The following is a 27336-nucleotide window of genomic DNA, read 5'->3' on the forward strand; positions in this document are numbered from 1 at the left end:
TCATTGCAAATTTTCCAGTTGTATCCCTACTTGTTCGCCTAATGCCTATAACATTACATGTAGGAACGCGCCATACATTTTAAGTGCGAATTTTTTTAACCATTGTGATATAACCCCAAAAGTGACTCTCATAACAAATTTCATAGCGCTGGGTTTACCAACTCATTCATATCAGTACCAACACTCGCCCTAACACGCCCTAAATAAAAATCGAGCACCATTTAGTACTTTTCGTATACTTATGGTATGTATTTCCACAACAACATCCATATCTTAAACCTACAAACACTGAAATTAATAAAAGAAAATTGAATTCCCCCTCTATTCCTACACCCGATTTCAAATTTATTATAACATCGCCATTCAACACACTCACCTGTATCCGAACACTAGTACCATTAAGTACTTTTGGTATCCATAAGTACGAATTTCCAAAACTTCCTCTATACTCCAACAGTCTTTATTCCAAATTTCAGGATTCCAGCTCCATCTATCCATATTGTACCAAATTGAGTACAATTTAGTACTTTTTGCACCCATAAATGCGAATTCCAAAACTACCTCAATCCTACACTTCAACAGCAATCTTAATTCAAAATTTAAAGATTCCAGCTCTATCCCTTTATCCAAATCCAAATTGTAACAAATTTAGTATCATTTAGTACTTTTCGCACCCATAAGTACAAATTTCGAAAACTACCTCAATCCAATAATCCAACAGCAATTATAATTCCAAATTTCAGGATTCCAGCTCAATCTGTTTACCCAAGTCGTAATTGTATCAAAATTAGTACCATTTAATACTTTTTGTACTTGTATGTACGAATTTTCAAACTTTCAGGATTCCAGCTCTATCCCTTCACCGAAATCCAAATTGTACCATATTTAGTACTTTTCGAACACATAAGTACGAAATTCCAAAACTACGTCAATCCTATACTTCAACACCAATCTTAATTCAACATTTCCGGATTCCAGCTCTATTCTTTCACCCAAATCCAATTTGTACCAAATTTAGTACCATTTAGTACTTTTCGTACCCATATGTACCAATTTCCAAAACTACATCAATACTATACACCAACAGCAATCGTAATTTCAGCATTCCACCTCAAATTGTTAACCCACCTCAAATTGTTACCAAATTTAGTACCGTTTAGTACTTTTTCTACTCGTAAGATAGCATTTTCAAAACTACTTTCATTCTACACTCCAACAGTAACCTTTATTCAACATTTCAGGATTCCATCTCTATCCCTTCACCAAAATCCAAATTGCACCAAATTTAGTACTTTTCGTAACCATACGTACGAAAACCTAAAACTACCTAAATGCTATACTCCAACAGCAATCTTAATTCCAATTCAAGGATTCCAGCTCTATCAGTTCGCCCAAATCGTAATTGTACCAAATTTAGTACCATTTAGTACTTTTCGTACACATGTATACACCTTTCCAAAACCACCTCCTTATTTCAACCGTACTTTCTAACCTTGAATCTCACTTCAAATTTCAACCTTAATCTTTATCTTCATAAAATTCAAATTGGTACCAAATTTGATGCCTTTTAGAACTTTTCGTACACTTATATTTCGAATATCCAAAAACCCTTTCGTACATTTATCCTATCAGTGATCCTCATTCCAAATTTCGGAACTCTAGCTCTGCCGGTTCGCCAAATGCAAAATGGTGCCATATTTAGTACCTCTTAGTACTTTTCGTCCCGCTCTAGTTCGAATTTCTAAAAACCATGCCTTATCTGACACCATCGGACCAAGAGTTACTCTCACCCAAAATTTCAAAATTCTAGCTCCAGCCGTTTAGCCTTACTTTTACAGGTACTTATCAGTGTTCGAAAATAAACACTATGGTATCGTACCGTACCGTTCTGTACCGCACCAAGGTGGATAGGTACACTACGATAGTGTATCGCTCCGGAACACAAACACTAAAAAATATTTTAGTGATACTGTACCGGAACACAACGATAATCGTAGTGCTCCGACTGCGGAGGACTAAAAATCGTAGTGTTCCGACTGCGGAGCACTAAAAATTTTAGTGTTCCGACTGCCGGAGCACTAAAAATCGTAGTGCTCCGACTGCGGAGAACTAAAAATTTTAGTGCTCCGACTGCGGAGGACTAAAAATTTTAGTGTTCCGACTGCCGGATCACTAAAAATCATAGTGCACCACGTGTTGGAGCACTAAAAAATTATAAAGTTATTATGTTTTCTTAGGAAAATTAAATATTTGGTTAAATTTGATCAAATAAAAATTAAGATAAACTGTTGCATCCATCTATGTTTAAATTAGTTAAACACATTGCGAAATTTGGTCAAAATTATGAAGAAACAATATTTAGTTTTTGTGGAATGAAGCACAAAGATCGTCGTGCTGGAGCACTAAAAATCGTTTTGTACCACGTTTTGAAACTATAAGGTAATGAACCATACATAAATTTATTATGATTTCTGAGGAAATTAAATATTATATATATATTTTTTTTAATAAATAAAAATTAAAAGGAAATGTAAAAAACATCTGATTTTGGACAATGAAGCACTAAAAATCGTAGTGTTCCGACTGTCGGAGCACTAAAAATCGTAGTGTTCCGACTGTCGGAACACTAAAAATTTTAGTGTTCCGACTGCCGGATCACTAAAAATCGTAGTACACCACGTGCTGGAACACTAAAAAATAACAAAGGAATTATGTTTTCTTAGGAAAATGAAATATTTGGTTAAATTTGATTAATAAAAATTAAGATTAAAAAAAATCATAAAATATTAAATTTTCCTCACGAATCATAATAAACTCATGTGTGGTACATTACCATATTGTATTGCACGTGGTACACTACGATTTTTAGTTATCCGACAGTCGGAACACTACGATTTTTAGTGCTCCGCAGCCGAACACTACGATTTTTATTGTTCCATTGTTTCGAATTTTAGAGATCCGGCAGTCGGAACACTAAAATTTTTAGTGATCCGGCAGTCGATTCATAGAGATTCGGCAGTCGGAACACTAAAATTTTTAGTGATCCGGCAGTCGGAACACTACGATTTTTAGTACTCCGCAGCCGAACACTACGATTTTTATTGTTCCATTGTTTCGAATTTTAGAGATCCGGCAGTCGGAACACTAAAATTTTTAGTGATCCGGCAGTCGATTCTTAGAGATTCGGCAGTCGGAACACTAAAATTTTTAGTGATCCGGCAGTCGATTCTTAGAGATCCGGCAGTCGGAACACTAAAATTTTAGTGATCCTTCAGTCTGAACACTACGATTATTAGTGTTCCGCAACCGAACAGTACGATTTTTATTGATCCATTGTCAAAAAATCAAATCAGGCGTTTTGTTCTAATAAATTTTATTTTTTAATTTGTATTTATTAAAAAAAACAAGTAAGCCAAGGCTATAGTCGGACGGGGCCGACCATGCAATACCCTACACCTTTACCCTTGGGATTTAGCTTTCCACATATCAACATTTCTAACAAAATAATTGTTTCGCTTTATTGCAATTTTCATCAGGGGGAAGATCAGTAGTTCTATTTTCATATGTAGTATACTTTGCCGGTATATGCCCTCCCGGAAATAAAATATAGACCAAAAATATGTTTTTTTGTATTTTTCATACAAAAGTAGTGGTCCATTTCACCCGCTAAATAATATAAGATCATCATCCAAAATTATAGGCATCTTCCTCTACCTAACTCCCAACCTCGTGCAAAATTTCGTGATTATTGGGCTATAATTGCGACCTCTAGTGTGTTTATCATTACACTACAAACAAATAACAGGGTATATTAGGCTGTAACTCTGTTATCTTATCATGTACACCAACACAATTGACATCAATAGAAAGGTCAAGCGTTCCTCTTACAAGTATAGCTTACTTGCCCGGAATGTCTCTTCCAAGAATAAAGCTTTAAGCTGTATACTAAAATTTTTCACACAAAAGTTTTGGTCCATTTAACCCTCTAAATATGATCTGATCGCCATCTCCAATTGCAAGCTACTTCTTCGTCATATAATCTTACCTTACTTAAAATTTCGAGGCGATCTGACTATTATTGCGACCTACAGAGCATCTACAAAATCGGATAAAAATTATGTTTTTGGTCCATTTCACCCGCTAAATATTTCACCATCATCACCAATTAAAATAGCGATCTATTCTGATGTGAAACCGACCTCCATACCAAATTTCGTGACAATCGGTCCGTAATTGCGGCCTGGAGGTTGATTACAATTTATAATGGACAGACGGACGGACGGACACACATCTCAAAATCGCTTTATCTCGCCGAGATATGAAGATTGGTATACCACATTGGGGGTCTCCGACGAACATTTCGCGGTGTTACATGAATTTTTACCAAAACAAACTTATAATACCCTTTCCACATTATGGTGTAGGGTATAAATATAAAATATTTAATTTTCCTCACAAATCATAATAAACTCATGTATCCACAGTCGGAACACTACAATTTGTAGTGCGCCATTGTACAACAACCGAATCAATGTTTTTCATATTTTCTACTTAAGTTCCCAACGTTATTAATTAATATCTATACATACATGGATTTAAGAGGTGTATCTGAGTTTTTATGTCTTAATTTGTACTTATCTCAAAAATTATAAATATTTAATTTTCCTCGCAAATCATAATAAACTCGAGTGTGGTACGTTATCATTACGTTATTTTTTAGTGTTCCGACATGTGGTACACAACGATTTTTTAATGCTCCGACTGCGGAACACTACGATTTTTAGTGTTCCGACTGCGGAGCACTACGATTTTTAGTGTTCCGACTGCGGTGCCCAACGTTTTTTGTGTACCAAAATGTGGTACACTACGTTTTTCGTTGTGCTCCGGAACAGTATCACTAAAATATTTTTTGGTGTTTGTGTTCCGGAACACTAACGCTAAAAATATTTTAGTGATACTGTTCTCGGAGCGGTACACTCTGTTAGTGTACTGTTTATTTTCGAACTCTGGTACTTATCAATTAATTTGTATTCATGAAAATATTATGACAAAGATCGGGTCATTCAAGACTTCAATTGCACTCATGAAAATTCGATGAAAAAGATCGGATCATTCATGACTCCATTTGAACTCATTCACATGGGGAATTACGGCATTTTTTGTATGCAAAATAAGCTAAACATACATCTATATCCCGTGCATTACTCCCACGCGCTTGCTGCGCTGCGCTTTGCGGACATACCTCCCAAAATTCGTTGGGAGTTATGTCCGTGAAGCAAAGCGGACATAACACCCAAAAAAATCGCGGACATAACTCCCAATGATTTTTCTTAATTTATAAATTATTTCTTTGCTTAATTTTGAAATTTATAGTTGTTCATTTTTTGTAAATTTTAGAGTAGATGTCAGGGATGGAAAATTAAAAATTCCAAAAAGTACTAAAATGGTACTTTTTTCAAGGAAAAGGTACTTTTATAAATTAAAAATTTTTACTCAGTAAAAAAAAACAACAACAATGGCTTATATGATGAAATCTGAAGAATTTTGCAAAATCGTATATATTTTCATACCTTCCTATAGGGTATAATTAACTTCGTTTGTAACACATCAAAATATTCGTCGGAGACTCTACCGGTTCATGACGGTTTTCGATATTTTGAACGTTTAACAAATATTATCATACCAACATTGTTGAAATTTGGTATTTAGTCTTCGTTGGGGTTACAAAACTCACTCCCAGAAATTTGACAGTGCAGGTTCACGTTCAGATATAGCCCCCACAAAACGGTACTACCCTATTTTAGGCCTTTAAAGTTATAGGCTCATTATCCCATCGAAGTAACTGAAATTAGGTATTTTGTATTCGATATGGATATAAAACATTCCTATAGACAATTGTGGTTTTAATATAGCCTAGTGTTGGCAAACTATCGATAGTCCGACTTTCGTATTGATCGCTGTCGTAAATCGATTATATGAACTCTAATCAAATTAGCGATAGTAGCCCATAGAAAAGGTATTGCAACTTCTCAGATTGGAATGTACTACGATACCTATCGATATGAACTACTTTAAATGACTAGTCTACTTTAGTGACTGTAACTTGGTATTTCGGTTTGTCAATGGGTGGAAGAGCTCTACGAAGAAAATATAATATATATAACAATTTTTATCTTGGAAGTAAAGTGTGAATGTTGCATTTTTAGTTTCACATAAAATTGTTCAACCTGTAGGACTAGAGTATGTGAAATAGTACTGAATTGGCCGCGGGGGTACTTCGGTACTTTTTATGGTGAAATGGTACTGAAAAAAGTACTATTGTACTGAATTTTCCATCCCTGGTAGATGTTAGAATGTAAGTGGAATTATACATTTGAGAAGGCCTTAAGCTAGGGTCACACTAGGCAAATATTTGCTCCAGCGACAGGGAGTGTGTGTTTACTGAGTTTCAAGTGAGCATAAATTTCAATGCGTTATTTACGCTCATTTGCTCTCAGTAAGCGCACACTGCCGGTCGCTAGAGCAAATATTTGCCTAATGTGACCCTAGGGGTGACGTAGGGGATGGAAGATACCAAGCAACGGTCCTGACCGGTTTTAACATGGCAAAGCCCAGGATTTATCTTGGTCCCTCTTTCATCTCAAGTGGACACTGACCTCACCGTAGTGTCACCTGGGGAACTGTCTTTAACACCCGTTAAAGGTAGTGAGGTAACATGTGCCGCGCGTTCTCCCATAAGAACGTTAAAAACTTGGGTTTGGGCGTCGGGCTAGTAACCCTCCCCTAGAAAAAACAGCATACTATGAAAAAAACGAAAGAAAAGAAAAACAACCCCCTCTAAAGTTGACGAACCCCGCAAACGTTTTAAGGACCATGATCTGCGAATCTGCACCTGGAATGTTCGCACTCTTTATAGAGAAGGTGCAGTCTTCGCATTGGCAGACGTACTTGAAAAGTACAAGGCCGATATTACTGCCATACAGGAAATACGATGGATTGGGAAAGGCGTCACAACAACACCTAAAGGTGACGCACTGTATTATAGCTGCCATGACGTAAAGCATGAGTTTGGTTGCGGATTTGTAGTTAGTCGAAGACTAAAACATCTGGTATCCAGCTTCACTCCAGTGAATGAAAGACTTGCTGCAATTCGAATAAAAGGTAAATTCTTCAACATCAGCTTTATTTGCGCTCATGCTCCCATTGAAGAAAAGGACGAACAGACCAAAGATATATTTTACGAGCGCTTAGAAGAAACATATGACAGTTGCCCTGCCCATGACATTAAAATCATTCTAGGCGATTTTAATGCCAAAATTGGAAAGGAGAATATCTTTGGCCCAACAGTCGGGAAATTCAGCCTCCACAGTGAAACATCTGACAATGGTATGAGGCTGATAGACTCTGCAGCTGCAAAAAACATGGTAGTTAGCAGTACCAGATTTAATCATCTCGATATTCATAAGGGCACCTGGCTGTCTCCAGATCAGAGAACAAGAAATCAAATTGATCATGTTGTGATAGATGCAAGACATTCATCGAGCGTGCTGGATGTACGATCGTTCCGAGGCGCAAACATTGATTCGGACCACTACCTTGTTGCATCAAAGGTACGCACCCGCTTAAACGTAGCAAACAAAGTTCGAACAGACACAACACGAAAGTTAGACATCGATAAGCTGCAATCACAACAGATAGCCACAGCATATTCCACTCAACTAGCCCAATTGCTTAATCAAAGCACTCCTCATCCCGATAACATATCAGCGTAATGGCAAAGCATTGTCCACTCCATGCAAACAGCCGCAAAATCCATACTTGGATACCAGAGGCCTCCACCAAGGAATCCATGGTATGATCAGGAGTGTCGTGCTGCCACCGAAGGCTACTTTCCGTAGCAACGCGTAGCGCACGAGAGAGATACAGGGAGAAAAGGAGAGAGGAGAAACGTCTTTTCCGCAGGAAAAAGAGAGAGATGGAAAAGCGGGAGCGTGAAAAAATCGAGATGTACAGGAGCCAGAATGAAGTCCGAAAATTCTACCAAAGAGTCAAGCATCAAACTGATGGCTTTGGTACAGGCACATCCTCCTGTAGAGACCAGCAAGGTAATTTGGTAACTGATACAGATAGTGTACTCAGGATATGGAAAGAACATTTTACAAAACTGTTGGTATCCAATAGCAGCAAAGACGACGACGATACCACAGTCCCAATCCCAGAAGATGGTATTGAATGTATACCGCCCAGCCAAGATGAGGTAAAGACAGCAATAAATCGGCTGAAGAATAATAAGGCAGCAGGGGCCGATGGCTTACCAGCCGAGCTGTTCAAAACCGGAGGCGACACGCTGATAAGGTGTATTCATCAGCTAGTTAGCACCATCTGGCAGGAAGATCGAGTACCCGACGATTGGAACCTGAGTATCCTGTGCCCCGTCCACAAGAAGGGAGATAAGACTGTATGCTCTAACTATAGGGGCATAAGTCTACTCCCTATTGCCTACAAGATCGTGTCAGGGATATTATGCGAACGACTAAAGCCAATGGTCAACGAGATAATTGGACCATACCAATGCGGCTTTAGACCTGGCAAGTCCACCATTGACCAGATATTTACCCTGCGGCAAATCCTGGAGAAGACCCAAGAGATGCAGATCGACACCTACCACCTTTTTGTCGATTATAAAGCAGCCTTCGACAGCCCGCTGCGTTCAAAGGTATTCCAAGCCATGTCTGAATTTGGTATCCCCGCAAAGCTCATCCGTCTTTGCAAAATGACTTTAACTGACACGAGGTCTTCAGTTAAAATAGGAAAGAACCTCTCCGAAGAGTTTGGTACCAAAAGAGGTTTCAGACAAGGAGACAGCCTTTCGTGTGATCTCTTTAACATCCTGCTGGAAAAGGTTATACGAGAGGCAAACGTCAAAAGAAGTGGCACAATCTACACCAATAGTCACATGTTACTTGCTTATGCGGATGATATAGACATCATAGACCGATCAGTAAAAGAAGTAACTGATACCTTTATGAAGGTCGAAGGAGAATCTGCTAAAGTGGGTCTGGCGGTAAACGGTGAGAAGACCAAGTTGATGGTGTCGACGCGCAATGCGTCCATTGAGCTCGGGCCGACTGTGGAAGTTGGTTCCTATAATATTGAGGTAGTAAAAGACTTCGTCTACCTCGGCACCTCCGTAAACACAACAAACGACATCAGTTGTGAAATAAAAAGAAGAATTGTAGTGGCCAACAGATGCTACTTTGGTTTAAGTAAGCAGTTTAAAAACAAAGCCACATCTCGTCAAACAAAAATAACGCTCTACAAAACACTGATACTACCCGTGTTGATGTATGGCTCCGAAGCCTGGGTACTTGCGCAAGCAAACATGGCAGTGCTTGGTGTGTTTGAGAGAAAAATTCTTCGAAAGATCTACGGACCAATCTGCGTTGACGGTGAATATCGACGTCGTATGAACCACGAGCTGTATCTGCTGTACAACGACATCAATATTGTTAAACGTATCGAGATGCAGCGATTGCGTTGGCTAGGCCATATCATAAGAATGAGCGATGATGACTCCGCTAAAAAGGTGTATAAACACGGACCGCTTGGCGGTGCACGCAGAATTGGCAGGCCAAGAAATAGATGGCGCAAACAAGTGGATGATGAGGTGAAAAGGCGCGGTATTCCAGAAAGCGAAGCAACAAATAGAGAGAATTGGAGATCTTTTCTTAGTTCGGCCTATAGAACAAATGTTCTGTAATGGGCCAGCTAAGTAAGTAAGTAAGACCCTAGCTTTAGTGCTAACCAATACCGAAGTATCCACAAAATCCTCCTGATTTCAAAAAATTATTTAAAATCGAAATTATGCTAGAAATAATGTAAGTAGCCGTTAGGAGAAGTTTTAAATTTCAAAAATATTTTCGTTTTTCACAAAGTATTTGAATATTTGTACAAACGCTTTTTATTTTCTTAAATTGTGAAAATATTTTTGAAAAAAATCGCGCGGTTTCTTTCAAAAATATTTTCGTCTGCGGCGCTTTTCATTTTTCAGAAAGTTATTGAATATTTTTACAAATACTTTTTATTTGCTTAATTTGTGAAAATATTTTTTAAAAAATCGCGCTATTTTTTACAACAATATTTTCGCATGCGGTGCATTTCGTTTTTCAGAAACTATTTGAATATTTTTACAAAAACTTTTTATTTTCTTAAATTGTAAAAATATTTTTGTAAAAAATCGCGCAATTTTTTCAAAAATATTTTCGTATGCGGCGCTTTTCGTTTTTCGGAAACTATTTGAATATTTTTAAAAAAAACTTTTTATTTGCTTAAATTGTGAAAATATTTTTAAAAAAAAGTCCCGTGATTTTTTACAAAAATATTTTCGCCTGCGGCGCTTTTCGTTTTTCAGAAAGTATTTGCCAATTTTAACAAGAACTTTATATTTTCTTTTGGCAGCATTTTTCCTTTAAAATAGGTTTGACGGAAAATTTTGAATATAGTTCGATTTCAGATGGCTACTAGGTATTTTGTACTTAATTTTCTTAAAAAATTTAAATCAATTATCCGTTATTTATGAATTGAAAAATGCATATGAACTTAATTTTTTTAAATTTTTTTCTTTTACATTTGAAATAAAAAGTGTATTTAAATAAAAATCACTTAAATTTTAAAAACGGACATAACTCCCATTGGGACTTATGTCCGCTAAGGGGGATCGGGCATAGCTCCCAAAAAATTTGGGAGTTATGTCCGCAAACAAAGGCGGACATAACTCCCAAAATAGTCTTGGGAGTTATGTAACGGCACACTATGTCCAAAAATAGAAGGAGTTGTCGTAGGTGCTTGAATTTTGGTACACGTACCTATTATTGACTTACAAAACAACAAATTGGGTTGATCGGTGTACGTTTTGATATAGCCCCCATAGAACCGTACCTCCCCATTTTCGGTATTTTGAATGTTTTAGACACAATGACCAACCGAAAGTATTCAAATTTTGTGGTTAGTCTTCGGGAGGTATCAAACATTCCAACAGAGAATTGTGGGCTTAGGTCCACGTTTTGATATACATAGCCCTCATACAACGGTACCTCCTGATTTTCGGTATTTTGAAGATTTTACCCTCATTATTTCACCGAGATTGCTGAAATTTGGTACTTAGTCATCGTAGGGGGCATTATACCTTCACCTTGAAATTTGTCTGCATAGGTCCACGCCTTCATATAGCCCCCATAGGACGGTACCTCTCGATTTTCGTTATTTTGGAGGTTTTAGCCTGATTATCACACCGAAATGGCTGAAAATTGGTATTAAGTCTCCGTTGGAGGACTTATAATCTTCCACCAGAATTATGTCGGTATAGGTCCTCGTCTTCCTATAGCCCCCATAGGACCGTGTCTCCTCATTTTCGGTATTTTGGGTGTTGTGGCGTCAATATCCACCCGATATGACTGAAATTTGGTGTTTAGTCTTCATATTGTTGTGAGCATATTGAATATATCAAACTCATGTCTTTATATATGAGAAATTTCCTTTAAAATTTTGAGGTGGTCGCTGAAGAAGAGAAATGACACATTCGTCTGCAAACCTCTGCAGCTGGGACCTTTATATATTTGAAGTACTCACTTTTTACTACACATACAGCAAAAAATATCGATATACACTTTTATAGCATTTTTTCCCCACTCCACTCAATTTAAAATTTGCTTCAGAAAATTTATAAACTTAGTAATACATGTTTGGGTAAATTTAAACACCATATGATTAATATTTACATGCAAACAAAAGTGTAACCAAGTTTATTACATCCCAAGAGAACTTAGGAACCATTTTTGCAACGATCGTTACTTTTAAATTTTAAATATTAACGCATAATATCATTTATTAATTTTAGAAAAAAAAAACACAAAAATACGTATTAACTAAAATTGGCGGGTTTAAATCCTCATAGAGCAAAAACTACTTCACGTATCAGTACCAAAATTCAGATTCTTCTTAATTAATATGTTTTCTATCACTCCCCATCAATAAATTTGTTCAAAGAAGTATTTAGTTTTTACCATTTTTGGCCACGGTCGTGACACTGTGCGGCACCATCTATACGCCCTGTAGAAACATTGAATTCCAATATAGAAAACTATCAGTTTTACCGTTTCGGTATGATAATGAGGATAAAACCTTCAAAATACCGAAAATCGCGAAGTGCTGTTCTATGGAGGTTATATTAAAACGTGGACCTGTACTTACGCATTTCTGGGGAAAGTTTTTTTAGCCCCGAAGGCGCCATTTCGGCGTGATCATGAAGTTAAAACGTTTAAAGTACCTTCCTATGGGACTTGTTTGTATTGATAAATTTCTGGAAAAACGTGTTGGGGTTCAAAGAAGACTAAATACTAAATACATTTCTGTTCGATAATGCATATCAAAACCTGGACGTGTACCGAAAAATTTCTGGGGAAAGTTTTGTGGCTCCAAAGAAGACTAAATACCAATTTTGAGTCATTTCGATGTTATAATGAGGCTAAAACCGTAAAAATACCGAGAATTGGGAGGTACCGTTCTATGGGGGCTATATCAAAACCTGGTACTAACAAAACTTGTACTAACAAATTTCTGGGGAAAACTTTATAGCCCCAAAGAAGACAAAATGTCATTTCAGTCATATCGGTGTGATAATGAGGTTAAAACTTTTACACTACCGAAAATCGGGAGTTTTCACATTTTACTCAGAATTCCCCATATATACAATACATACTTTATAGGTTGTCCGACAAATTGTGTTTCAAGGAAATGACAAAGTTTATTATACTCTCCACCATAATATGGAATAAATTTAGAAAATATTGTAATACTAGCAAAGTGCCCGCTACTTCGTATGCGGAAAGGATATAAAAACAAATAAACAATATATAATATGAAAATGGCGAATTTAAATCAATGTTTATTTTAGTACTGTTCGTTCTTTTTAGTTCGATTTTCAAAAAGATCAGCCGTATCTCACCCTTACACATTTACAGCGAGACAAACTTTGCATAGCAATACTCACCCTAATTCCTAAACATACAGATTCCAGCACAGTCCCTACACCCAAAAACTTGAGTATCATTAAGTACTTTTGGTATACTTATGGCACGTTTTTCGACGACATATCTCAATCCTACACCGACTTGAATACAAAATAAAAACAGTTATCGTAAATCCAAATCTCATGATTCCAGGTGTATCCGTTCATCGAATTCCAAACTGTACCATTTTCGAAAACTACCTCAATCCTTCACTTTAACAGTAATCTTAATTCCACATTTCAGCATTCCAGCTCTATCCGTTTATACAAATTCAAATTCTACCAAATTTAGTACTTTTCGTACCCATAAGTACACATTTTCTAAACAACCTCAGTGCTATGTTCAAACAATAAGTTTAATTCCGAATTTCAGGATTCCAGATATATTCGATCACTCAAATCCAAATTTGGTACCATTTAGTACTATTCGTATCCAAAGTACGAATTTCTAAACCTACCTCTATCAACACTCCAACATCAATTTTAATTCCGAATTTCACGATATCACTGAAATCTAAATTGTACCAAATTTAGTACCATTTAGTACTTTTCCTACCCATAGCTAAAAATTTCCAAAACTTTATCAATCCTACACTCCAACAGTACTCCTTATTCCAAATCTCGGGATTCTAGCTATATACGTTCACCCAAATCCAAATTGTACCAAATTTGGTACCATTTAGTACTTTTCGTATCCAAAGTACGAATTTCCAAACCAACCTCTATCAACACTCCAATAGTAATCGTAATTCCGAATTTCAGGATTCCAAATGTATCCGATCACACAAATTAAAATTGTACCAAATTTGGTACCATTTAGTACTATTCGTACCCGTGAGTACGAATTTCCACAACTACCTCAATCCTACACGCCAACAGTAATCTTAATTACAAATTTCAGGTTTACAGCTGCATCCGATCTCCATAATCCAAATTGTACCAAATTCAGTGCCATTTAGTACTTTTTGTTCCCATAGGTCCGAATTTCCAAACCTACCTCTATCCAAGACTCCAACAGTAATCTTAATTTCGAATTTTAGGATTACAAATGTATCCGTTCATACAAATCCAATTGTACCAAATTTGGTACAATTTAGTATTTTTCGTAGCCATAAGTACGAATTTTCAAAAGTATCCCAATCCCACACTCCAATAGTAATCATAATATTAAATTTCACGATTCCTGCTCTATCCGATCACTCAAATCCAAATTGTACAAGATTTTGTACCATTTAGTACTTTTCGTACCCATAACCAAAAATTTCCAAAGGTACCTCAATCCTACACTCCAACAGTAATCTTAATTCCAAATTTCAGAATACCTGCCATATCCGTTCACCCAAATCCAAATTGTACAAAATTTAGTACCACTCAGTACTTTTTGTACCCACAAGTACGAATTTAGTACTTTTCGTTGCCATAAGAACGAATTTCCAAAAGTATCCCAATCCCACACTCCAATAGTAATCTTAATTCCAAATTTCACTATTCCAGCTCTATCCGATCACTTAAATTCATATTGTACCAAATTTTGTACCATTTAGTACTTTTCGTACCCAAAAGTACGAATTGGCAAAATACCTCTATCCTACACTCCGACTGTAATACTTATTCTAAATTTCAGGATTCCAGCACCATCCGTTCCCCCAAATCCAAATTGTACCTTATTTGGTACTATTTAGTACCTTTCGTACCCATATGTACGAATTTCGAAAACTACCTCCATATCTCAAACCTACACTCCAACAGTAATAGTATTTCCAAATTTCAGAATTCCAACTTTATCGGTTTGCCCAAATTCAAATTGTACAAAATTTTGTACCATTTAGTACTATTCGTACACATGAGAACACATTTTCAAAACCACCTCCTTATATCAACTCATCTTCTAAACCTTGTTTTTCATTCCAAATTTAAAGATTTTAGCTCTATCCCTTCACGTAATACCACATGGTACTAAATTTAGTAACATTTAGTACTTTTCGTACACTTATGGTTCGTATTTCCAAAAACCCTTTGGTACACCTTTCTAACTCTCCATCAGTGAACTTCATTCCAACTTTCCGAATTCTACCTATTCGCGTTTGCCTAATACTAAGGGTACCATATTTAGTACCTTTTAGTACTTTTCGTACCGTTCTAGTTCGAATTTCCAAAAATCCAGCCTTATCTGACACATTCAGTCCAAGAGTGACCCTCACCCAAAATTTCAAGATTCTAGCTTTAGCCGTTTAGTCTGGGCGTTGATTATCAGTCAGTCAGTCAGTGAGTCATCATTACTGAACTCTTTTATAAGTATAGATTATATGAATCTGTACGTTTATTACAACTGAAACATTTCCCCAATTTTTGTAAAAAAAATTATAGGTACTATTCTAGTAATAAAAAAATAAATACTAGAAAAAATAAATCCGCTGCGGACAGGATTCGAACCTGTGCGGGTAGAACCCAATGGATTTCAAGTCCATCTCCTTAACCACTCGGACACCGCAGCTGTTGACAAACACTTGGCTAAATAACAGTTTTCCCTTGTGGCTGTGTTGTTAACAGTTTATTTACATTTTTACGCTTAGCAACAACAGAAAGCATTCTGTTGTCTCATTTCGTCCGTTAGAGTGATCGTACACACAACCGTAACATAAATACCAAGAACGCACTGCGTACGTATGACGTGACTGATACGAAAGCCGATATGACGTAGTGCGAACGCACATTCAAACCCAAATAATAAAATAATGGGAATAGTCAATAGGTGTTCACTAATGAACACATTGTATACATACATACATACATATGTACACCCACCATACCATTGCTATCGAAAACGATATCGCTTGCGAATGTTTCTCGATAGTTTTGCGGATATTTTGTTCGAGAACGACACACGAGAATGAATTGAAAACGATTCACTCGTCGCTCAGTTTGTGGCAGGAAATCCTTCGATTTCGAATATCATTAATAATATTATTAGCGAATGATTGACGATAGTTTTTACGATAGTGGCGAAAAACATTTTTGGTGGAGTTTCTTTGATGTTTCTGTGTTGTGCCTTCTTCGTCTTTATTTCTTTCCCCCCATACCATTGCTATCGAAAACGATATCGTTTTCGAATGTTTCTCGAGAGTTTTGCGGATATTTTGTTCGAGAACGACACACGAGAATGAATTAAAAACGATTCACTCGTCGCTCAGTTTGTGGCAGGAAATCCTTCGATTTCGAATATCGTTAATAATATTATTAGCGAATGATTGACGATAGTTTTACGATAGTGGCGAAAAACATTTTTTGTGGAGTTTCTTGATGTTTCTGTTATGTACCTTTTCCGTTTTTATTTCTTTATGTTTGCGACGCGATATTTAACTGTTGATAAACATTGTTGTCTTGTGTTTGGCAACCTACCCATATGTTGTCTTTATCAACACTTATTGTCTATATTATACGTAGCATTTATATCGAAATTATTTGAAAAAAGCAAATGGGAATTTTTTACAAACAACGTAAATTTTTTTTTTGAAACAAAAAAATTTTCAAAGTAAAAAATGTTTCTCGAAACAATTTTTCTTGTGAAGAAAAAACATTCGCCAAATGTTCGAAAACGATATCGTTTTTAAACTTTTGACGAACAAAAGAACAACGTGCTTGTGTACACCCGAAAAACAATTGCCAATTCTTCGAATGTGATATCGTTTTCGAAAGTTGTGTCGAACATTCGAATAATATCCGCAATTGGTATGAGGGGTTGTTATGTTTGCGATTTGATGTGTAACTGTTGATAAACATTGTTGTCTTGTATTTGGCAACCTACCCATATGTTTGCTTTATCAACACTTATTGTTTATATTATACGTAGCATTTATATCAAAATTATTTGAAAAAAGCAAATGGGAATTTTTTACAAGCTGAATAAAATTATTTTTGAAAACAAAACAAAATCCAAAGTAAAAAAATGTTTCTCGAAACAATTTTTCCTGTCCCCTCATACCAATTGCGGATATTATTCGAATGTTCGACACAACTTTCGAAAACGATATCACATTCGAAGAATTGGCAATTGTTTTTCGGGTGTACACAAGCACGTTGTTCTTTTGTTCGTCAAAAGTTTAAAAACGATATCGTTTTCGAACATTTGGCGAATGTTTTTTCTTCACAAGAAAAATTGTTTCGAGAAACATTTTTTACTTTGAAAATTTTTTTGTTTCAAAAAAAAAATTTACGTTGTTTGTAAAAAATTCCCATTTGCTTTTTTCAAATAATTTCGATATAAATGCTACGTATAATATAGACAATAAGTGTTGATAAAGACAACATATGGGTAGGTTGCCAAACACAAGACAACAATGTTTATCAACAGTTAAATATCGCGTCGCAAACATAAAGAAATAAAAACGGAAAAGGTACATCCCCCCATACCATTGCTATCGAAAACGATATCGTTTTCGAATGTTTCTCGATAGTTTTGCGGATATTTTGTTCGAGAACGACACACGAGAATGAATTAAAAACGATTCACTTGTCGCTCAGTTTGTGGCAGGAAATCCTTCGATTTCGAATATCGTTAATAATATTATTTGCGAATGATTAACGATAGTTTTTACGATAATGGCGAAAAACATTTTTGGCGGAGTTTCTTGATGTTTCTGTTATGCGTCTTTTTCGCCATTATTTGTTATGTGCTTGCGATTCGAAGTGTAACTGTTAGTAAACATTGTTGTCTTGTATTGTGTTTATCAACACTTATTGTTTATATTACACGTAGCATTTATATCGAAATTATTTGAAAAAAGCAAATGGGAATTTTTTACAAACAATATAAATTTTTTTTGAAACAAACAAATTTTCTAAGTAAAAAAATGTTTCTCGAAACAATTTTTCTTGTGAAGAAAAAACATTCGCCAAATGTTCGAAAACGATATCGTTTTTAAACTTTTGACGAACAAAAGAACAACGTGCTTGTGTACACCCGAAAAACATTTGCCAATTCTTCGAATGTGATATCGTTTTCGAAAGTTGTGCCGAACATTCGAATAATATCCGCAATTGGTATGAGGGGATAACAGAGACATCAAGAAACTCCACCAAAAATGTTTTTCGCCACTATCGTAAAAACTATCGTCAATCATTCGCTAATAATATTATTAATGATATTCGAAATCGAAGGATTTCCTGCCACAAACTGAGCGACGAGTGAATCGTTTTTAATTCATTCTCGTGTGTCGTTCTCGAACAAAATATCCGCAAAACTCTCGAGAAACATTCGAAAACGATATCGTTTTCGATAGCAATGGTATGGGGGGTGTGAAGAAAAAACATTCACCAAATGTTCGAAAATGATATCGTTTTCGAACTTTTGACGAACAAAAGAACAACGTGCTTGTGTACACCCGAAAAACATTTGCCAATCCTTCGAATGTGATATCGTTTTCGAAAGTTGTGCCGGACATTCGAATAATATCCGCATTTGGTATGGGGGGCAGTGCCAAACAAAATTATTGACACATCAATAGGTTTTTTAAACAACAGTTTTTTTCGAAATGCAATGTACATTGCTTATTTAATTTCCCAATAGAAAATAGAATCGTTGATGACATTTTCGTCGACGAATCATTGACGAAATATTATAAATTGTCATGCACGACAAGGTGCATGACCATGTCTTGCAATGTGTCGTGCCAACAAACCCAAAAAATTTCAAAAAAGCGTGCTATGAAATGATTGTTCACATATTGATTCGAATACAAAAATTTATTTTATAATAAATGTAAGATAATAAAATCATCATACTCTGAAATCGCGTCAATGATTAAAGATTTTGCTTTTACCAAAGAACGGTAAGAAAAGTAAGAGCAATTATATTAAGGAACTTTAAAAATAATTTAAGTTATTCTTTTAATACATATGTAGGTTGATGTTATGGAGAATGCTGTAAATTCCAGCGGACAGATGCGGCAGTGATATATGGTAAGATTATAGATTATATTAGTGGTTATTGTATTTATTCATAATGTTTTTTTACAGAATCCATAAATAAAGGAGGTCGCCCCCTCTATAGGTTGTGAGGAGAAAATGAGGCGCGGATAAGTTCAAAAAAGGTTGATCAGGGAATATTCAAGAACTAATTGTTAATGTAAGATAAAATTTGTAAAATTATGTATTTTTATAATGTAATAAAAATAAAATTTGACACACGACAACAAAACAAATTGTCTTCAGTAAGGTCGTCAATGACAAATAGCAAGACAGTGTCTCCAAGGCAGTCGTCAACGAAATAACGGGTTTTTTGTCTTCAAAGTCGTCGTCGACGACAGCTTCGCTTACCTTGTCGCCCACGTTGTCGTGCATGAATACTGGGACACTTGTGTGAAAAAGTCCTCAACGATCCCAAAGGGCTGTCTGCAAATAGTCGTGAACGAATTGGAAATGTCGTGCACGATTCATCAATGTTGTCTTACAGACACTTTCTATTGGGTTATAAAAATAATTTATAAATATTAAATCAGTACCACTACGCGAGACGAAAATTATTAACCATATTCTGACTACGCAGCATGATAGAAGACCAAAAAAAGAAAAAAAACACGTGTCTCGTGTTTTCCCGAAAGATTTTAGGCTTTGATATCAGAAATTATCATTTTGTTAGGTTCATATCTTCTTAAAGGTCAAAATAGCTAAACAAATGAGATTTTTATACTGATTCTCTGATTCTGGTCCATAGATACTAAACCGTTAAAAATTCAAGAAAGCAAGCAACTACAATAATGTAGCAAAGACATCAGCAAACAACTTTCTGGAACTAGGAACAAACTGTTTGTGAATGTTTCTTAAATGTCAAAATAGCAAAACACATTAGAAAATATTCAATTTTTATACTATGTATTAGAAATTAGGGATACACAGTGGAATGTAATAATCGGTTTTTCGATTATACGGTTTTCGTGAAAAACTTAAAACTCGATTTTCGGTTAGTCGATTATTTGAGAGTGTACTAAAAGTCGACTTTCGATTATTTGTTAACCGCCGAAAACCGATTATAATCGACTATTTTCGTTGATGCTATCCATGATGTATATATGTATAAAAAGGTACCGTCCACTACGCGATTTTAGCACACCCAATAGTCAACTACGACTAATAGCCGTCCACGATTAGTAGTCGACTAGGAATAATAATAGACTGCGACTAATAGCCCGTTTAGACTAGTCATTTTAAATCGACTCGATTTCTAAATCCAACTTTCAAATCCTAGTTGTTTAAACTAGTCTAAAATGATATAAGATGCCAGTCAGCTGATCTTTGTTTACGTATACATACTCGAATTTGCAAAAAGAATTGCTTGAAATTAAAAGTGGAATCTAATACTGCAAAAAATAATCTGACAAATATTAAATATGTTGTTTACAATTTATTGCTCTGTTCCAGAACCTGCAAGAAGCTACTATTTTTTACTACGATAACATTTTTTCCTTTATTTTATCGAAAAATATAGCAAAAATTAGTAGATTCTTGTAGTACTGGAACAGCCCATATATTAACATTTTACATCCATCCATTTTATTTTTATTTAATATTTTTTCTATTTTTCCGCTTCTGTTTGTTTTTGTGTGTTTGTGTTTACAGTTATTTGAAAAATGTAAATAATAGGGTTATGACTTTTTTACAACCTCACATCCCTGTGGCATATTTTGATGAGCTTTTGCATAAGATTAGATAAAATCTTAATTGCAAGGTGATTCGATGGAAAAAAGCTCACGCACAAAAAGCTTTAAAATTTTTATAGTCGAGCTTTTTGGAAAAAGTTTGGAGTCACTCAAAACAATCGTTAAAGCCACACGACATATCCAGAATGACATAAGCTTTTGTTTTTCACCAATTTTATCGTCATATTAGCCCTGTTCCAGAACTAAAAAGTTTTTACAATTTTTACCACTTTTACACATTTTGCGTTCCTATACACAAAATTTATATGAAAATCGTTTACGGCTTTTACAACTTTTACCACTTTATAAAGTACATGAAATTTGAAACTTCGAAATTTGCTAAAATTCTTCTTTTCACCGGAAACGTGTAATAACAATGAGCTACGACAGTTTTGAGTGCTTTATATTTACATTTTGATTCAAATTTGTTCTATTTTAGAGGCTTTTCAAAATGTATTTATATTGTTCCTGAACAAATTTTTGGAACGACCCTATTATTCAATATTTATCTTTGACAATTAATTTTTAATAACAACAATGTTGTTCTTGTATATGTGTTAGTTGTTGTAATTCATGCATTTACCTTATATGAATATGCCTTGCATATATGTATATCATTTTATATCATATATAGCTTTATTCCATGTATCACATAAATTGAAATTGCTTTGTGCGGGACCGTTTTCAATATTTAAATGGAATAAAAAATATTTTAGTCATTAATAGGCAAAATGTCACTTATTCGTGCAACAGGAAAAACATTTGGAGCAAATGTTTAATAGGCAAAAGTTCATTCACTACAGGAAATCATTTTTGAGAAAAACGTCATAACCCTAGTAAATAAACGACACATGAACATAGTTGCCAATATTGGTACAGACTGCAATAGTTGCATTTTTAGGAGCAAAAAGCAGTGTTGTATATCAAAATATTTCGATTTAACATTTGATTTAAAACAAATCCAAGTTTTGAGTTGATTTAATTTTGTATGGTAAATCAAGGTGGATTTGGGTGGATTAAACACTTAAATCGAGATAATGCCCTTAATCATCGTATAAGGGTATAGTCTAAACGGGCTATAATGGTCGACTACGAATAATATGGTCTGTTCCCGTACTACACATTTCTACACATTTTTACTCCGATAACCGATTTTTCCTTTATGTTATCGAAAAAAATAGTAAAAATGTGTAGAAATGTGCAGTACTGGAACAGACCAATAGTTGACTCCGTCTTTCGAAAGTCGATTAAGAAAAATCGATTATCCGGTTTTCGCACAGTCAATAGTCGACTACGTCTTTTAGAAATTTTGCAGCTAATAATCGATTAATGGATTAATCGATTAACCGAAATCGATTTTACGTATCCCTATTAGAAATATTGAAAGGTAAACTTGCTTCTAACCTGAAGAAAATTCTTGGCACACTACTGACGAGTTTAAAAAATTAACTTATGTTCTAATGAACTAATTTATGCACCAAGGCAACGTTTGCATAAAAGCGTCTCCAGATTTTGATTCTTCTTACTTTCTACAAATCTACAAAATCTAAATATGTATTTAATAACAGAAGAACTGCGTTAAGTTCTTTTAATACCTTCCCTCACAAGTTGTATTGAAGTAAAATGAAACAATTAATTTTTTATTATGATTGCTGTTGAAGATTCTTATTGATTAAATAATATAATTTATATATTGTTACGAATGTAACTGATAGGTTTAAGTTAATTTAGTTTAATTTCCGTTAGTTTAAAAATGTGAATTGTAACGTAAAGTTTTATTACGCAGTTACTTTATTTAAGCAACAACAACTACCATGTATAATTCTCTTCATCATTCTAGTTTTTACTTTACCTTTTATTAATGTGCTTTTGTTTGTTCCCGAATTATGTAATTATTAGCCCTGTTCCTTTACGTTCAATAATCTTCAAGTTTTTCCAATTTTTACTCGAAAAGCGTTCCTTTACTTCAGACACCATACAATTCATATGAGAGCAATTTACAACTTTTCCTACTTTTGCCGGTTTTACCACTTTCTAAAGTAAAGGAACAGGCCGATTGTTTAGTTGCCATTTCTTATTTCTTGCATTTGTTTGTTGTTGTAATTACGTCATTAGTGTGCTTGTCCACTTGTATTTATCTTCCCCATGTATGTGAGTATGGTTGTTCGCTTAGGTCGCCATCAGACCATCTGCTTTTTCACATGTATGAATCAGCTGTTCTGTATATTAGTATACCCAAAGTGACAACATACATGTGAAAAAGCAGATGGTCTGATGGCGGCCTTAGTGCGAATGTGCGTCTGTGTGTTCGCTACACAGATTCAAGGTGTTGCCAGATGTTCTGGATAATTCTAGACCAAGGAGATTTTAGGAATAAATACAGATCGGTTAAAGAAGGGCTGCGTGCTAACTAGAGACAAGCTGTGTGCTTAGTAATTAAAGTCGGTTCCGAATAAGTGTAATAAAGTAAATAAAGCATTGTAGAAACGTAATCTGAAACGAACCCTGTTTTATTTGGTATAAATCGTACTGGGGAATAAAACAACGTCTACACTAAGATTAGTTAAACCTAATTCCGTAACATTATGTTTTTGAGACATTTTAGTCGCGTCCCAATTTTTTCGTCATTCCCGTGCGTCAATGTGTTTATTAAGAAAAAATGCTTTAAACCGGTTTTTTGTTTATAAGTAATCTGTCAATGTAACGACAATTCCCGAAATAATCGACAGAAGTGCAAAAATGTAGTCAGTTGTGTTAGAGCTGTTGAAGTGTTCAGTGTTTTTTGTGCATGTTCCACAAATTTCGTCATTCCCGTGGTGAGTATGTTTTCCGTTATTTATGTTATAAATTCCAAATTAATGGTATGTGTATGTTAATCTTTTTAGTCTGTATTTAATTATTTTAAATCGTATAAAAATAAGATTTGCACATTTAAATCCAAAAAAATCATGTTTCCATCATTACCGTGCGTATAATTAATGTAAATTCGAGATTATTCAACCTATGATAATTATTAAATAAATTTATCATAGGCTTTTTAAACAAACCATCAAATACAACATGGAACCATAAAGAAAAAGTAGAAATGCAGAGGAAAAATAGTCAATAAGGAAAGGATCATGTCGACCGGGCCCGACTATATGATACCATACACCACTGTGAATATGTTAAATTGTATTTGGGAGCTATATCCAAATAGACCAATTTCAACGTCAAGGCTATAGTTAATTAAAACCATGAAAGGACAAATGAATCTTACAAAATTTAATATTTAAATATCATCCCCGTGCTTTGAAAAATTCCCTAAAATCCATAAATATACACAGTCTTACATAAGTATACGTACGCCCCATAAATCTCGGGTTTTAGAAAAAGTAATGATATTTATGAAATTCCAAGTACACAGGTTTATTTCGTCTCACTAATAAACAATATTTAATACAACAAAAGTATATTCCATAATATAAATAACGGTAAATTTTACAAAAACCAAAAAATGATACTTACAAAAGTATACATACGCCCCAAGGAAATATGAGTATTATCGTACACTTTATGGAATTAGCAGCAAAATTTATACATTTTATTGTTTTGGCGAATGTGTCTGGGTGTCCGAGATATATTTTAGAGAAAAAAAAATAATTTTTGGGTGTTAAATGCCGTTATTTAATGCCAAACTTCTTGTATAGCTCGTTAAAGCGGACCCTTGCCGATTTCTATTCATATTCGTATACCCCTAAAAATTGAATAAAATCGTTATTAATTCCATATTCAAACCCACTGGGTTAATCCGGTTAAGTTTAACCGGCGATTTTTTAAATCATTCATCCCATTACTTGTTTCATATTTGCACATAAAATATGGAATTAATAACGATTTTATTCAGTTTTTAGGGTTGTACGAATATGAACTTTGCATAATGTATACGAAATTTTATGGCGATCGAGTATTGCTAACCCGTGCCAACAGCGCGATCTTTGTTTCCATCGTAATTTTCACAAAAATTTTCTAAAGGCCGTATTTATAGTAAATGTGCCAAACTTGAAGGACCAATTCAAATGGTCCAAGTATGCATTTCATGCCTCGAAGCCTATTTTCCAGACGCAAGCTTTAGGGATTGCGGCAAGGAAGGTCATTTCTTATTTAAACAAAAACGATTTGAACAAGATGTCAAAACTAAAATTGCATACGTTGTTCACGTACAAAGTTCCAAAAATGCGAAGTGGCCTTATGAATTTATCGATGTTTCGAAAAATATCAATCGATTTTTCAGCCAACAAAATCGATTGAAAAACGTAAAGCGGGGTACACACGATCAGTTTTGACGGTCAGTTTTGCTCAAATAATCGGTTGCTTGCCAGTGTGGCCGTTCACTTTTATCAGTCATCAGGCAACCACAAAATATTTTGTGGTTGCTGGACGGTTGGACAGTTATCGATAATTCCGAAAAATCGACAGTCAAAACTGATCGTGTGTACCCCGCTTTAAGTTCGTTTTTTCCTCTTTGTTTGATTTTAAAAATCTTTGAACTCATACATTTGTACATATAGTTTATGTATATATATTATATGTATATATATATATATATATATATATATATATATTATTTTATTTTATCAATAAAACTTTTTGATTTACGCAAACAAAATAAACATACATTTTATTTGAATCATTTTATGAGGAGTCCCTGCGGTGGTTCAATATGGTACCGGGCAATAACGGGTAAACGGATAACAATACAGCATTTTCATTGTGATTTTCGGATTCAGAAGGCCTATTCTGTAACGTTTTAACAATCCGACAATCGACAACGTTGTCGACATTAAAAATTGTTTTGCAGTAACGATTGTGCTATTCTGTAAAAATGTAGACAAATTGTCTATAAACTTTCAAAAGCTTTCAATTTTGAATGTACCCAATAGAAAATAGAATCGTTGATGACATTTTCGTCGACGAATCATTGACGAAATATTATAAATTGTCATGCACGACAAGGTGCATGACCATGTCTTGCAATGTGTCGTGCCAACAAACCCAAAAAATTTCAAAAAAGCGTGCTATGAAATGATTGTTCACATATTGATTCGAATACAAAAATTTATTTTATAATAAATGTAAGATAATAAAATCATCATACTCTGAAATCGCGTCAATGATTAAAGATTTTGCTTTTACCAAAGAACGGTAAGAAAAGTAAGAGCAATTATATTAAGGAACTTTAAAAATAATTTAAGTTATTCTTTTAATACATATGTAGGTTGATGTTATGGAGAATGCTGTAAATTCCAGCGGACAGATGCGGCAGTGATATATGGTAAGATTATAGATTATATTAGTGGTTATTGTATTTATTCATAATGTTTTTTTACAGAATCCATAAATAAAGGAGGTCGCCCCCTCTATAGGTTGTGAGGAGAAAATGAGGCGCGGATAAGTTCAAAAAAGGTTGATCAGGGAATATTCAAGAACTAATTGTTAATGTAAGATAAAATTTGTAAAATTATGTATTTTTATAATGTAATAAAAATAAAATTTGACACACGACAACAAAACAAATTGTCTTCAGTAAGGTCGTCAATGACAAATAGCAAGACAGTGTCTCCAAGGCAGTCGTCAACGAAATAACGGGTTTTTTGTCTTCAAAGTCGTCGTCGACGACAGCTTCGCTTACCTTGTCGCCCACGTTGTCGTGCATGAATACTGGGACACTTGTGTGAAAAAGTCCTCAACGATCCCAAAGGGCTGTCTGCAAATAGTCGTGAACGAATTGGAAATGTCGTGCACGATTCATCAATGTTGTCTTACAGACACTTTCTATTGGGTATTCCCAAACAGAACATACACACAAACCAAAAGCAAAACCAATATTGAACATTTTTCATAATGACATTTTTAACAAAAGTTGTTAAAATTGTTTACAGAATACAAAGGTGGTTAATTTATGTTGTTAAAATGAATTTCTCGAAAAAATAACAATATCGACTGTCGTTAAAAAGTTACAGAATAGGCCCACAGGAAGTCAAAATTAGTTTATGACAGAATTTTCGCGAAAAAAATCGAAAAAATCTTCGCAGGGATTGGGTTAACAAACTAACCTTGGGCATATTGAAGAGGTAGTGGCATCGACATATTGCAATATGTTATATTAAAAATGTTATGTTGTTGGTAAATACAGTGATGTCAACTTTTATTCAACCTTTTCAATCATAGTTATGTGTTTTAATTTTGTTGTCTGTAACCAAAAACAGACTTACAGAATCGAACTACAGATAACATCCACGCTGCTCGGCATAAAATGTCATTTTAGTATACCTCTTTTAATGCCGTAAAAGAGATCTTTTTGATCCCAAAAAAACGGTAAAAAAACTACCAATAAAAATTTGGGTTTAGAAAACAAATTACTATGTGTTGGAAGTAAATAAAGTACAATATCAAAGTTACGCAGATTTTTTGTACCATTATCTAGTTTTAAACGCAGGTATTGACAGACGTACAGACTGATAAATTTCCAAGTGTTCTTACTGAATGAAAGTTATTTTATTCTCACCGTAAGCAATTGTGTTAACAAAATAAATT

The 27336-nt window shown here is 34.8% G+C and overlaps 1 non-coding gene across 1 annotated transcript; it reads right to left on the bottom strand.

Annotated features, from left to right (window-relative positions):
- Window positions 1–15478: 15478 nt before the first annotated feature.
- On the bottom strand, window positions 15479–15560 carry TRNAS-UGA (transfer RNA serine (anticodon UGA)). Its single transcript has one exon. It is a non-coding gene; the product is annotated as a tRNA-Ser (tRNA).
- Between the last annotated feature and the right edge of the window lie 11776 nt (window positions 15561–27336).

The sequence above is a fragment of the Musca autumnalis genome, unplaced genomic scaffold, assembly GCF_047663935.1.
Source record: "Musca autumnalis isolate F117 unplaced genomic scaffold, ASM4766393v1 scaffold_3, whole genome shotgun sequence".
Taxonomy (NCBI): domain Eukaryota; kingdom Metazoa; phylum Arthropoda; class Insecta; order Diptera; family Muscidae; genus Musca; species Musca autumnalis.